The sequence below is a fragment of the Bufo gargarizans genome, chromosome 6 (assembly GCF_014858855.1).
Source record: "Bufo gargarizans isolate SCDJY-AF-19 chromosome 6, ASM1485885v1, whole genome shotgun sequence".
NCBI lineage: Eukaryota > Metazoa > Chordata > Amphibia > Anura > Bufonidae > Bufo > Bufo gargarizans.
The window spans coordinates 385685250-385700481 of NC_058085.1; the positions used below are offsets into that span (position 1 = coordinate 385685250).

At 46.2% G+C, this 15232-nt stretch overlaps 1 protein-coding gene across 11 annotated transcripts in view; it reads right to left on the reverse strand.

Annotated features, from left to right (window-relative positions):
- Nucleotides 1-15232, reverse strand: part of LDB1 (LIM domain binding 1) — a 154833-nt gene that overhangs the window by 40414 nt on the left and 99187 nt on the right. For 2 of the 11 annotated variants that reach the window (XM_044300070.1, XM_044300068.1), the window contains exon 1: nucleotides 10342-10832. The exons of the other annotated variants lie outside the window; for them this stretch is intronic. The gene's annotated coding sequence lies outside the window, so the exon portion shown is untranslated. Of the gene's footprint in view, nucleotides 1-10341; nucleotides 10833-15232 lie in introns of those variants that run through there. 11 annotated transcript variants of the gene reach the window in all.

Sequence of the window (15232 nt, forward strand, 5' to 3'; positions counted from 1 at the left end):
TTATGGCAGCTGAACAAAAATCTAATGTACATGGGAAACTTCTGGCTCTCCCCTGATAGGCGATTTGGAAACATACAATAATGTTTAAACAGTAAGTACATTAAAAAAAGTGGGCTGGGCATAAAATTTTCAATAGATGGTTCCGCAAAAATGGAACAGATACGGAAGACATATGAATGCATTCATTTATTTTTTTTTGCGGAACCACGGATCATTATTTGTGGGCAATAATAGGACAAGTTCTAGCTTTCAGCGGAATGGAAATACGGAATGCATACAGAGTATATTCAGTTTTTTTTTTTGCGGAACCATTGAAATGAATGGTTCCGCATATGGAGCGCAAACGGAACCCGCAAAAATGGAACGAAAAAAAAACCCAAGAGGCACACCACTGACCTAAAAAGGTAGAATCGGACACTTTAAATGCCTGAGACCAGCACACAGTATGGTTCCCACAGTGTAACATCCAGCAGCCATTACATCTGCACCAAATTTCTATAATATATATATTTTTTTTTATATAATCAGACTCCACCATCCAGCCACCAACTTAAATCCAGTCACGGAACAAAACGAACGGGAGAAGAGATCTTCTGAATGCAGTCTACTGATCATACCGCAAACCCATATCAGGCTGCTGGATTAAAAAAAAATCACCGTTTCATTTTCTGTTCTTCTGATCCAACAGAAGAACAGCGAAAAAAAACAGGATCCTGTAAAAAAAAAAAGTTAGGGCTCATGCACACAACCGCACCGTGTTTTGCGGTCTTCCAAAAAAAAAAAAAGTCTCTGATGCAGACCCAAACAACGGTCGTGTGCAAGAGCCCTTATGCACATTTGGCAACCGTTAGAGACACTTCTGTCTGAGATCCGTTTTTTGGGACATAAAAAATAAAAATACTGCATGCAGGACTTTGTCCATCTAAAAAAAAAAATGGATCTCAGATGGAAATGGCTCGAACGGATGCCAAATGTGCATAACTGATGGACAGAATCAGTTTTTATTTTATAGGATCCCGTTTTTTGTAGTTTTTTTTTTCTGTTCTTCTGAAGGATCAGAAGAACTAAAAATGAAACAGTGATACGAATCTGGCCTTAGTTGGCTATTTAAAAACAGTAGCCACCCAAAGGTGATAGGTCCACTGTAATCATCAGAGGAACTGGTTCCTCTGAGTAGAAGACACCATAACTATATTCATTTTTCATTACATAACTTTTTTAAAAATTAGTTCCTGATTCAGTTTGCAGAGAAACAAGACATAATAAATCATATAAAAAGGTACAAGGATGTGAACATTAAAAAAAAAAAAAAAAAAAATCATTAGAGGAGATTCTAAAAAATATGTTCTCCCACTCCAGGTTCTGAGAACAGCCAAGCAAGTGTGCATTTTTGGGGTTGTAGTTTTACCACAGCTGGAGCGCCGGAGGTTAGCCATCACATGGCCTAGAATGATATAACAAGTCAAATCGGGGCTTGTCTAAAGTGGCCTTTACATGGGCCGATGCCGACTGTATGGGGTAACAATTAGAACGATCCTTCGCTCCCCGTCCAGTTTACATGAGATGGGCTGCCGGCAATGATGTTTATAGCCATAAAATTTGCAATCAATGCTAATGACTGGGAAAGGCCAAATAGGATTCAGTGTAAAGGGCTCTTGAGGTAGTGTTGATGTACTATGCCTCCATGTGGTGCTGAGAATACCTCAGTTATATGGCATTTAATGAAGCACGCCGCATCAGTGATATATGGTGGTACAATAGGGTTTCATACACCTCCATGAGTCCTTATTACTTCTCTGCACAACCCAAAATCTGAACAAGGCATAATATGGTCATGCGTGAGGAATTTTTGACATCAAGTGTATAGGGACAGGTAGCTTCTACAAAGTCTCTTCAAGAAGGTCAGCTTAAGCCACTCTCGGTCACAGACAAGGGTCCCCCTCTCTACAGAATCCACAACATGAGAAGTGACTGGAGAAGACACACAAGGGTCCCCCTCTCTACAGAATCCACAACATGAGAAGTGACTGAAGAAGACACACAAGGGTCACCCTCTCTACAGAATCCACAACATGAGAAGTGACTGGAGAAGACACACAAGGGTCCCCCTCTCTACAGAATCCACAACATGAGAAGTGACTGGATAAGACACACAAGGGTCACCCTAGCCTTCTTATCTACTCACAGTTCCACCTTCAGTAGTCCCCTAGTATCAATAAAATAATCTCGCCTAATATCACGGGAGCTTAGAGGCTGAAGAAATAAGTATTTCCATGGTACACACGACCGTGCAGAGTGTGGGAGGGTCTGGTACGATTAGCAGATCTATTCCTGGCATCATAACTTCCCTGCTCTCCAGGAAGACGCCTGGAAACAGCTAGACGAGGAAGAGGAAATCTGGGAATCTCCGGTGGTTCGGAGGCATGTACAGGCGCTCCTGTAGGGAACAAAACATGGCCGCAGCAGCATAATAAACCCTAACCCTGGGTTCACACCTGAGCGTTTCTGAGACGCGCGTTTTACGCGCGTATTTGTCGCGCGTTTTTATGCGCGTTTTTTGCAATAGTAAACGCGCGTTTAAGTAATTGACTGCAGTGTTGTCCAATGAGTCTATGGGCCAAAACGCGCGACAAACACCCCAAAAAAATGCGTCGGGCGTTTTACAGCGCGTTCAAACGCGCTGTAAAACGCTCAAGTGTGAACCAGGGCCATAGGAAAGCATTGGTTTTCACGTGTTGAGCGTTTTACAGCGCGTTTGAACGCGCTGTAAAACGCTCAGGTGTGAACTTAGGGTAAGGCCTCTGTGACATGAGCAATACGGATTGGCTCAGGATTAGAGATGAGCGAACTTCTGTTTTAAGTTCGGCGTCTAAAGTTCGGGGGCGGGTTAGCGGAGAATCCCGATCTGGAACCGGATATGGATTCCGACTTCCGTTGTGGTCCGTGGTAGCGGAATCAATAATGGCCGATTATTGATTCCGCTACCACGGACCACAACGGAAGTCGGAATCCATATCCGGTTCCAGATCGGGATTCTCCGCTAACCCGCCCCCGAACTTTAGACGCCGAACTTAAAACAGAAGTTCGCTCATCTCTACTCAGGATGCTTTCAGTGAAACTCGCACCATTTCGGAAGCAAATTCAGTCAGTTTTGTCTGTGATTTTCCATGTGATTTTTACATAACGCAGAGATGATACATGAAAAACAACACTTATGTGCACAGATCCATTGAAATGAATGGGTCAGGATTCAGTGTGGGTGGTATGTGTTAACGTCATGCATTGCACCCGCACAGAAAACTTGCTTGTGTGAAAGGGGCCTAAAACTTGTAGAACCCACAGTATGGACAAGGGGCGTAACTACCATAGCGGCAGACCATGCAACTGCTATGGGGCCCAGTTGGTATCATGCCCTCTTCTACTGGGGTGAAAACCTGGTCAGGACTCTATCCTCTAAAGGAACAACTTTTAGCAAATGAGGCAGTGGAGAAATGGCCCAAGGGTCATTGAAAGGGGTTTCGGCAGTAACCCCTTCTGTCCTGTGTGGGGGGCCTGGTTTGATCCTTTACTTCTCTATGTACGCCACTGAGTATGGCCCAGTTCTCACTAGGGCCAACTTAAAGGGGTTTTCGAGATTTTCTTACCAACGACCTCGCCTTAGGATAGGTCATCAGTATCTGATTGGTGGGGGTCCAACACTCAGGACCCCCCGCCGATCAGCTGTTTGAGAAGGCCGCAGTCTTCTCTCATCTTTTCCTAGGCCAGTGATATCACGTTCATTGATCACATGGCCTAGCAGCAGCTCAGCCCCGTTGACGTGAACGGGGCTTAGTGTGATACCAAGCACAGCGAAGGTCGCAGCACTCACAGGAGAGCCACTGCCTTTTCAAACAGCTGATCGGCAGGGGTCCCGGATGTCGGACCCCAACCGATCAAATACTGATGACAGGTAATCAATAAAACAAAATCCTGGAAAACCCTTTTAAGAATTGTCTCAGATTTCGAGGCAGATCTACAGTATTTTATCCGCTATGTTGTTTTGGGAACCCCAGCTACTGTAAACTGCTGCAAAATGTGCCATGTTTGAAGGTGGCTAAAAACACACACACACCATCAGCCCTGGCATGATCCACCTGCAATCTACTGCAAATGCCAGGATCCTGTGGTTACAGCTTGAAGCTTCTGAACTCCAAGGGATTCACCAGGATTTGTCAACTTTCACTTCAAACTTGGGGCCCTTGCACAATACCGTATGCCCTCCGAGACACAGTCCGTGAGCGGGCCATATGTCCTGGAGCGGCATTGATCGTGCGCGCGGGAGCACACAGCATCATAGATTACCATGATGCTGTACACGTCGGGTCGGCCGCGGTGGTATCAGCCTGCACTGATACCAGATCATATGAGTGCGGGACAATAGTCCCACGGACGGCCCGACGTGCGCAGCATCATGGTAATCTATGATGCTGTGTGCTCCTGTGCGCATGATCAATGCCGCTCCGGGACATGGCCCGCTCACGGACCGTATGTCTCGGAGGGCATATGGTCGTGTGCAAGGTCCCTAAGTTTGAAGTGAAAGTTGACAAATCCTGGTGAATCCCTTGGAGTTCAGAAGCTTCAAGCTTTTGTTCTGTAACCACAGGATGACATTCGTGTGCAATCCGTATTTTACGTTACAGCTGATCCCAAATAGAACAGTACTATCCTTGTCCGTAATAGGACATGTTCTATTTTTTTGCGGAACGGAAATACAAACATACGAAAACGGAATGCACACAAAGTACCTTTTTTGCGGACCCATTGAAATGAATAGTACGGTATACGGTCCGCAAAAAAAATAAAACAAATATCGAAACGGACACGGAATGAAAATACTTTGTTTGCTATGAGGCCTTATAGTCATACTTCCTCCTATGTGGCAAAGTGACCCACGTACGACCACTGCTGTACCACTGTTTGTGTCAGTTCTCAAGGACACTTAGATCAGCTATATTTTCCTGTTATGACCAATTTCCCACCACCCAGCTGAACATGGATCTTCATGTAGATGGGGCGATAATTACCGGCCAAAAATAGTTTTCATCCTACAAAAAAACAGCTTAAGAACAAGGTGTCCTCCATAGCAGTCATCTGGATTCTTTACTTCACTTAAAAGCAGCATTTACGTATTTCCAAAAATCTTATGCCAGTGCCGAGCAATCCCACCCTAGTATCAGGTACTGCTAGAAGTCAGATACTGACAACGTTTTAGGTAATCCGAGGTCTATGAACGTTCTTAACTAGACATCTATAAAAATCTAATTTGCTTCTCAAGTGGCCTACTTGCCTCCTAAAGTCTACAATAATGTTGACCATTTTTGCCTTATGTGCCCCCTACGAAAGCTTTAAGAAACTCGCGGCAAGTATTCCGAAATTTTCACACATCAAAAAAAAAAAAAAAGTGGTTTGTACACAAAATGAAATGTCTCGCCAGTAACAACCAAGAATACTACAAAAGCGTGCACAAAACCCTGGCAGTCTTTGGCAAGTCTACAAAATCTGCCACTGAAGGAAACGGGGATCAGACAAGTTGGATTGGAAACCATCCAATCCTATTGATTAGCTCAATCACAAGCATGGGTTAGTGAATTTCATGCCGATTTAAGCATGGAAACCGTGCCTAAATGCAACAAGTGTGAGCATGGCCTATGGTTCCGTTGCCATATTGCGGCCTGCATACGGCGGGTCATGGCACCGGCCGTGTGCATTTCACATCACGGATGCAGACCCATTCACTTGAATGGGTCTGCAAATCCGGAGATGCGGTACGGAAGCATGGAAAGGAACCCCACAAAAGCACTACGGAGGGCTTCCGTAGGGTTCCGTTCCTTCGCACCACAAAAAGATAGAGCTTGCTCTATCTTTTTGCGGAACAGACGGATCGCGGACCCATTTAAGTGAATGGGTCTGCGATCCGCATGCGGCTGCCCCACGGTCGGTGTCCGTGCATTGCGGACCGCAATTTGCGGTCCACAGCACGGGCAGCACACGGTCGTGTGAACAAGCCCTTAATTTGGGATGACATGGAGCCATAATGAGCGCCCATGAAACGAGTCGATCAACACTCTGGGCCTCACTCACACCAGTGAATCATGGACACGTGCTCTCCATGTTCTCCAGCACACGTATCCATTGATTTTACTGTATCTGTTCGCACATCAGTGGCTTAAAAAAAAATAAAAAAAATAAAAAAAAAATCGATGGGACATGCACTACTTCGGTCCATGATGCGAACCAAACACACCCATTGAAGTCTACGGGTCTGGACACAACATGGATGGCATTGGTTTTTCATGGACCTTTGTAGGACATATGCTGGAAATAAATTTTCAGCCTAGCAGTGTCCGTACAGAGGAACTGACATGACCAGAGGAGGGTGGGTTTCGATGGTACATAGTTTCCTATAAAACATCATGCAATGCATGTAAAAAAAAACTGCACTATATGGCCAAAAGCAGTCAGGCGTTTAGAGTTTTTTCCCTTTGCCCCCACAAAAAACACCCAAAACTGCCCCTAAGAAGGCTTTTATATGGGACAATAGAAACTGCATGGGAGTCGAATGATCACTCGTACATATCCGATTGTGGGGGTCCAACTCCCAGCACCTTCTGCCAATCAACTGTTGGAAGAGGCTGTGCTGCTTCGTTAGTGCTGCGGCCACTTCCTAGTCCAGCGAGGTCACGTTCATCGTTCATATGGTCTACAAGCAGCCTAGACTGAATGGGCCTGGACTGCAATATCAAGCACAGCCGCCATACAATGTACAGCGTGGTACTTGGTTAGCACTGAGGAGGACGCAGCATTTACTGAAACACCTCGTACATATCCGATTGTGGGGGTCCAACTCCCAGCGCCTTCTTACAATCAACTGTTTGAAGAGGCTGTGATGCTCTGGTAAGTGCTACGGCCTCTTCCTAGTCCAGTGACATCATGTTCATTGGTCACATGGCCTACGTGGAGCATAGTCCGGTTTAAGTGAATGAGCCTGGACTGCAATACCACGCACAGCCGCTATATAGTGTACGGTGCAGTACTTGGTTAGCAGTGAGGAGGCCGCAGCACTCACTGAGGCACCTTAGCCTCTTCAAACAGGTGATCAGTGGTGGTGCCGGGAGTCAGGTCCCCACCAATCAGATATTGATGACCTACCCTACGGACAGGTCACCCGTAGTCTACTCCTGGAAAACCCCTTGACGCACCTTACTCTTCAGCATGTTTGAACACTACAGTTAGCCAACGTCTTACAGAAGATTTTCAAAGGTCTTAAGTCTTGTTTCAGGAAATTAAAGTCTGCAATTTGTCCCCGAGCCATTTCTAAATCCCAGAGAATCCTTTAAAAGGTTCATTATGACCAGCAATACAAAAGAAAAGCCAGCCATACATGGCCAGATCTCTCCCCAACTCCCATGGATGGTGACTCATCTCTAGCTCACACAATCCCTCGCTTTTCTCAACAGTAAAACGTACCCAAATCCTTTCCCAAAAAACATTTTCCAAATTCTTGCGCCACAGAGAGCACTTCTCAGAAGCTCAACAACCTCTTCATAGGTGAACCAACCATCAAATGAAATGGTCAAACCATGACCGAACCCAACATGGAAGCTTTATAACTAGGCTTTGGGTATGAAAAATGCTTGCTTCTGCCATCATGCCCAGGTTCACACATCACATAAATGTTACACAGCCATGTAAGCATTCGATGAAGTCTGCATAAAAAAAAAAAAAAAAAAAAAAAAAAAAAAATTGGTGGCATTTTCGGCAACGATCAGGGCCTCCAACCATTGACACTTGATTGTACTTTGCCGCGGAGCAGATTCTGCAGCCAATAGGAGAGGTGTGAACCTGGCTTACAGACAGCCAAACAGAATGCATCCTAGAGAGCATCCTTTTCACGCAACACACAAGTGATGCTGTAGGTTCAGGTAATGACCATGGCCTGAATTAACCCTTACAGCATAATTTTCTTTTTTAATATGTGTTCTGTCCACATAGATTTTTTGATGAGGTGGTTCTCTCAGATGGCACTTGTATAAAACCCATGTGGCTGAAAGACACATAGGAGAACATGGTAAAAATCGTACACACACTTTTTGGCTAACTACCTCTATATGCGAACGTGACCGTCCTTAAGGCCTCAGGCGGACAGCGCTCACATGGCCACACTTTGCCACCCATATTATGCAGTCGGGTCAGACCTCGCGGCCATAATGCAGACATTAAAACGTGACCATTAGTGTTGAGCGAACTTCTGTTTCCAAGTTCGGCATACAAGGTTCGGGATATCTAAGAATTCCGTTACCACTTGGTCCATGGCAGCGAAATCCATAACGGAATTCTTAGATATTCCACACCCTGTACGCCGAACTTGAAAACAGAAGTTCGCTCATCCCTAGTGACCACATATCGAATGGCCATTTGAGGACTTCGGGTACATTCCTACATAGTGGATGTTGCTGCACTCACGACCGCATACCGTTTTACCAAAAAGTGGGACCTGTGCTATCTGCAGAACTGCGGCAATTCATGGTAAATCCACATGTGAAAGCTTCCACCGCATCCGGTAAAAATAAATAAAATTTGATATTATATTTACCGGACGCCTCTGCATGGGAGAGTACAGTCCACTTTGCTATCCCATGCAGATTAAAAATGGAAACCCTGCAGGATGGCCCCGAACGGAGGCCAAAAGGGACACTCTTGGCATCCATTGGCGTAATGGGGGCCTATAGGCATATTCAAGAGATATATTGGAGCTTTTTTTTTTTCCGGTGCAACAGAGTCTTAAAAGACCGTAATTTTGTATCACAGTGTGGCAGGGCAGCCATAGGAATAAATGGGGTCAAGACTCGCAGTGCGACTCACATGATTGCTGCAACCACGACCCGCAAAACATCCAACACCGCTGGATTTTTTTAGCGATTCGCATGTCGCGGCCCGATTTGCACTGTGAACCCATTTATTCCTATGATTGCCCCGCCTTCACTGCAATACTTCGGCATGACATTTGCGCACAACGGATTTCGCCACTTATCCGACCCATAGATACTCTAATAAAATAATAATAGTTACTAGTACAGTAAAATAAACCAAAGAGCTATCAATATTTACGGTAATTGAAATTAGCGTCTCAAAATCAAAAGTGATTAAAAAAATACAAAAAAACTGCTACAAAATAATACAAAATAAATGAAAATAATATAAAAATATAAATCAAACCAAAATAGAATAGGGAAACAAACAGACCAAATCAAGCCATTTCCATTCTGTGGTTTACAATATTGGAAAGGGGACAAAATAGCAAATCGAGAGATCCACACGCGACACCCCCACTACAATACGCAATATATTACAATACGACCATTTTCTCCATGATCTGTCCCTGGTCTCATGCAGAATGAAACTGTTTATTTTCTTTGAAGCAATCATTTGTTTTAGCAAGCTGAGATTATCAAAGCTGTAAAGCAACAGTAAAGGAAGGGGGATGGGAAAAAAAAAAAAAAAAAAAAAAAGGGGGGGGCACTATCATCAGCTTCCTCTGAGCTTTCTCTTTAACTCCTTCGTGCCTGGACTACTCCTAGTAGACAATATGCACATGGTTTATCATTCACATGGACATATGGCTGCGCCAGCGGATGGGCTGACACAATACAAAAAGCTAAATATGGAATGTAAAAGGGAACAGGAGGGGGGGGTCAACTTTATCAGTGTCAACAAAGTTAGTGCCCGGACAAATCCTATATTCGTGGCTCATGAAATGGCCAACAGAAGGTGACACAAGAAAATTTCAAGGGGGAGAACTCTGGGCAGGGAACGACAGAGAGAAAATAAACTGAACTAAACAAAAGTACATGAATCAAGCCAGTAGAGGCCATAACTAGTTAGGCCTGGTCTATACAATTGCAACGTGTTAGCAGTGAAGGTGGATTGCAACATTGTATATTATATACACACACGTAAAGTAAAATATTAGAATTATAAAGTGTATAAAAGAGGAAACAAGGCAAAAATGAATAAGAACAATAGCATAAAACGCATAAAAGGGCAATAGCATAAAATATATATGGCGGTCCCCAACTGATCCCCAGTGCCACTTCTTGTGAGCTCTGTCCCTTTAAATAAGATGAGAACACCTCCTTCATTGTAAGAGAGGCCTGGAAGACATTACATACCAAGCAATGGGCTGCAGGCCTCTGTCACCAATGTGAGCTATAAACATCAAACAAACAACAAACCAAAAATACTCCACAATCTAAAGTATCAAACACCCCCCTTGTATATAGATACACGCATGCAGGCACTTACCTGAAGAAATAAAACAGCAAAATAAGGTAAAAAAATGAATAAAAAACCAAGATACTCCACAAACTAAAAAAGCTAAAACATGTCTGTATGGGGATCCAGGCCAAAAGGAAATGTCATAAAACACTGCGGGCCAGAGCTGGAGGCCTAGTTGGAGCTAGTGATAATGGCAGCCTAAGGGGAACAGGAAGGCTGAAAGGTGGAGGAAGGTTGCCTGCTGTTTTTTTTTCTTTCCTTTTTTTTTCTTCCCCCCTCTTTGTTTGCAGTGCAACAATGGCTGCTCCTGCAAACGCCAGCCCTGCTGCTGGCTTGTGGCCCTCTGATGGGTTGTTGCAGAAGTCTGGAGTGCAGGAGCTTGCAGGGTGCTTGCTTGCTTGCCAGCTTGCTTGCTCTCACTCACTCCCACATTAAACACCCCCCCTCCTTTCTGTGTCTCCCACAAAGAGGCCCAGGAGGTGGCCTGTCCTGCACCCTTCCCCCCTCCTCCTCCTTCTTCTTGCTACTTGCTCTCTAGGGCTACTCCTCTCTCTGACTCTCATGAATACAGGAGGGGGAGGAGGAGGAGGAGGAGGAAGAGGAGGCTGGGAGGGAGCTGGAACAGTCATAGGCTGGGAGGACAACAAAAGACAAGAGAGAGAGAGGTTATTCCTCTGCTTTATCATTGTGTACACAGAGGAGCGGATGGGGGGGTGGTAGTGCGGAGGAAATGTTACTACTATACCATCACGATCAATATTTGCAGAACCCCAATTCTGTGAACCCTAAGTGCTTACACGTACGTAGCGGTTATTAATAAGTCCCCGAATTGACACAATGATCCTACTCGCTCGGAAATATTCCCAGTGCAATCACCATTAACAGTGTGATAGTAAAGGAAGGGAACACCCCCCACCCCCACAATGTTGATGAAGAAATAGACCAATTTATTTTCCCAGGATTTTTTTCATCCGGTAATTGACGGTGTAGTATGTAAAATACTACTGCGCCATACAGCGTTCAGTACGGACACGCTAAACCCACCACTGAAGTTTCATATGAGTTCTATACGGAATCTGATCCTTCCTCCTGCATCATCTGATGGACCAGAAAGGGACTGTTCGTAGGGCGATCAAATTGCGGTATATTGCCACAATAATCAAGAAATTGCTGCGCCATTTATTTTTTTATTGTATGCACTTATATGGCGCCGACATATTCCGCAGCGCTTTCCAGACATTATCATCACGCTGGCTCACAATTTAAGTTCCCTATTAGTGTTGAGCGAACTTGTGTTTTAAGTTCGGCGTCTAAAGTTCGGGTTATCGAAGAATCATGTTATGGATTCTAAATGGTAACGGAATCCATAACGAGATTCTTCAATAACCCGAACCCGAATCGCTCAACACTATTCCCTATCAGTATGGAGTGTGGGTGGAAACCGGAGAACCCGGAGGAAACCCCAGCAAACACGGGGAGAACATACAAACTCCATGCAGATGTTGTCTTTGGTTATATTTAAACCCAGGACCCCAGCGAAGCAGTGCTAACCATTGAGCCACCGTGCTGCCCCTGAACAGGGATCTGGACTATGCTGCAGGGGAAACACCAAGCTGCTGCCTCCTGGAGTAGTCTCTGTGTGATTGACAGCTGACCCTCGGGGGGTCAGAGACACCAGTACAGGACACCGAGGGGTCAGCCAACATCACAGTCAGAGACAGGCTGAGGTCAAGGCTGGCAGAATGCATGTAATATGGAAACCAATCCTAAGTCAGGGCAGACAGAGTAGGATCAATACGGGGGTCAGGCACAGGTCAGGTCAGGCAGTAGAGGGTCAGAATACAGTAAATAGGCAGAAGATCAGTACTCAGGCAGACAACAGAATACAGGACACCTTTACAGAAACTTAGTAAGCTAAGGATCCTATTGCTGAGGCAACCTCCTATAGGAGGAGGGTGCCTTAAAGAGGACCTTTGTCACGACCATGTTTATGGCCGTGACTCCTTGGGAGTCGCATACAGTTGCCCGCGGTTTTGGGTTGTTGTGTCAACCGCAGCTGGTGGCATTTTGCTGTTTGCCTCAGGTGCGGTTGCCGCGGACAACAGCTATGTCTGCGGTCCCCTTGGAGTTGTGTGCGTGTTTGTATGCACTTTTGTATGTCTGTGTGCACTCTATTTATGTTTGGTGTGCACTGACATCTTCCCTTCACTGTGGCTGTCCGTGGCAACGTTTGGTTGTATAGTGTACATGTGGTGGCAGTGTCCCGGCCTTCGGGCTGACTCCCAGGACATGGTTGCCACCCATGTCGTTGCCTGCGGCAACAGCCACAGTGTGTTCGTTGTTTGGACACTTCCCCTTTAAGTTGTCTTTTCCCTTCTGTGGGTGTGAGGCACGGGGTGTGTCTGATTGTTGGGTGTGGCCTCTTGGCCCTATAAAGCCTCAGTTGTAGACAGTAGTCAGGGAGGGTGCTTCAGCCATGCTTGCTGGAGACAGCCTCCTGGTTACTTACCAACTGCCAGTGGGGGCCATCCTTCTGGTCATACTGTCACGGCTGAGGATGGGGAAAACCCTCAGCCGTGCGATGGCGGAAGATGGTCGCTGCTTGACCAGGACGACAGGATTAGGGAGCAGGTCACCTCCTAAAGCGTCCCTAACCTGACCCTAACTCCTAGCTGCATGGGCCGACCTTTAAGGTAGGAGGACCCATGCTCAGGAACCTCGGAGTGCTAACTCACCCTCTGACCGGTCCCTGGACTAGGAGTCAGGGTAAGACAACCTGTTCCTTCTGGATACGGAGGAACAGGAGTCTCACTGGCCAAGCTGCAAGAAAGAGAGAACAAATACAACCTATGGCAATGGCAGGTACTTGCCACAAACATAACACTCACCTGCCACAGACACAAAGCCTGGAACCCATGTGGAAGTACAGCCCACAGACAACAGGACTCAGCACACAACACACAACACACGGGAACCCAGGACCATAGGTGCAATAAAGAAGCAAAAATAATGTCGTTTGGTGTCTAGAAGATGTGTTTGGTTTTATGCTTCTTTATTGCACCTATGGTCCTGGGTTCCCGTGTGATGTGTGTTGTGTGCCGAGTCCTTTTGTTTGTGGATAGCAGTACTTCCACATGGGTTCTAGGCTTTGTGTCTGTGGCAGGTGAGTGTTATGTTTGTGGCAAGTACCTGCCATTGCCATAGGTTGTATTTGTTCTCCCTTCCTTGCAGCTTGGCCAGTGAGACTCCTGTTCCTCCGTATCCAGAAGGAACAGGTTGTCTTACCCTGACTCCTAGTCCAGGGACCGGTCGGAGGGTGAGTTAGGGCTCCGAGGTTCCTGAGCATGGGTTCTCCTACCTTAAGGCCTCTTTCACACTTCAGTGTTTGGTCAGTGATTTCCATCAGTGATTTGTGAGCCAAAACCAGAAGTGGAGCCTCCACAGACATGAGGTAGAAGGGAAAGATCTGCTCCTGTTCTGTGTTTAGAGTTGCACCTGGTTTTGGCTCACAAATCACTGATGGAAATCACTGACTAAACACTGAAGTGTGAACAAGGCCTAAAGGTCGGCCCATGCAGCTAGGAGTTGGGGTCAGGTTAGGGACGCTTTAGGAGGTGACCTGCTCCCTAATCCTGTCGTCCTGGTCAAGCAGCGACCATCTTCCGCCATCACACGGCTGAGGGTTTTCCCCATCCTCAGCCGTGACAACCTTTCACCAGGATACATGTATTGAAATAGTTATATTACCTTACAGTGCGGCCCCCAGTGATGTCTTTCTGGGTTTTTTTTTCAAAGGACCCCCCCTTTCGTCCGCTGTGGTCCCCGTTTTATTTTGGCACCTCATATGCTAATGAGGCGATTCGGTTCAACTAGGTGGGGACTTGAATTTGTAATGGGTACGGTTATCTTCTCCCTGGCTGCGAGTGCATCCAATCAGAGCGCCCCGCTCTTAGCCAGGAAGAAGGAGCTCAATTTCTCGCGAGATTTGCGAGAACTTGAGCTTTTACACATCCTGAGCCATGCGCTATCTTGGAGTCCCCGGCGGATGCTGCTGTTGCTGCCGCTGCTACTGCGGTGCTCTCCGCCAGGGACTCCAAGATGGCGCATGGCTCAGGATGTGTAAAAGCTCAAGATCTCGCAAGAACTTGAGCTCCTTCTCCCTGGCTAAGAGCAGGGCGCTCTGATTGGATGCGCTCACAAACAGGGAGAAGATAACCGCATCCAGGAAAAATTAATGTATATTGTGCTGCACTGTGGTATTATTGTGGCGCTGCTAGTGAGGTATATTGTGCTGCACTGTGGTATTATTGTGGCGCTGCTGGTGAGGTATATTGTGCTGCACTGTGGTATTATTGTGGCGCTGCTGGTGAGGTATATTGTGCTGCACTGTGGTATTATTGTGGCGCTGCTGGTGAGGTATATTGTGCTGCACTGTGGTATTATTGTGGCGCTGCTGGTGAGGTATATTGTGCTGCACTGTGGTATTTGTATGGCACTACCATGCATGTACCAATGATGTCATCCTCCAACCAAACAAAGCCAAGCATCTCCCCTCGGCTCAGCTGAGCATGTGTCCTGAATGGGGAGAAAGTCACTGCCAGACATCTCCCTGCCATCGGGGGACATTAGATGACCAGCCGCTCCTGTTGAAATCAGCAAATTTGGCTAATATTTATGTAACGTGTTGGGAGGAATAGCTGTCGGCCATAAGTGTTAGGCCCTGTTCCCCGGCAGAATTTGGCATGGATTCTGCACCAAAAAGCCGCCGGCAGCCACACTGGATCTGCCTCCCATTGTTTTCAATGGGATACTGCAGTTTTAGGAAGAACATGTCCTTTCTTGACATGTGTCCACATGAACGCTGCTGCGCGTCCGCTCATAGATAAGCTCCTTGAAAAACCATAGCAGGGGTTTCTGC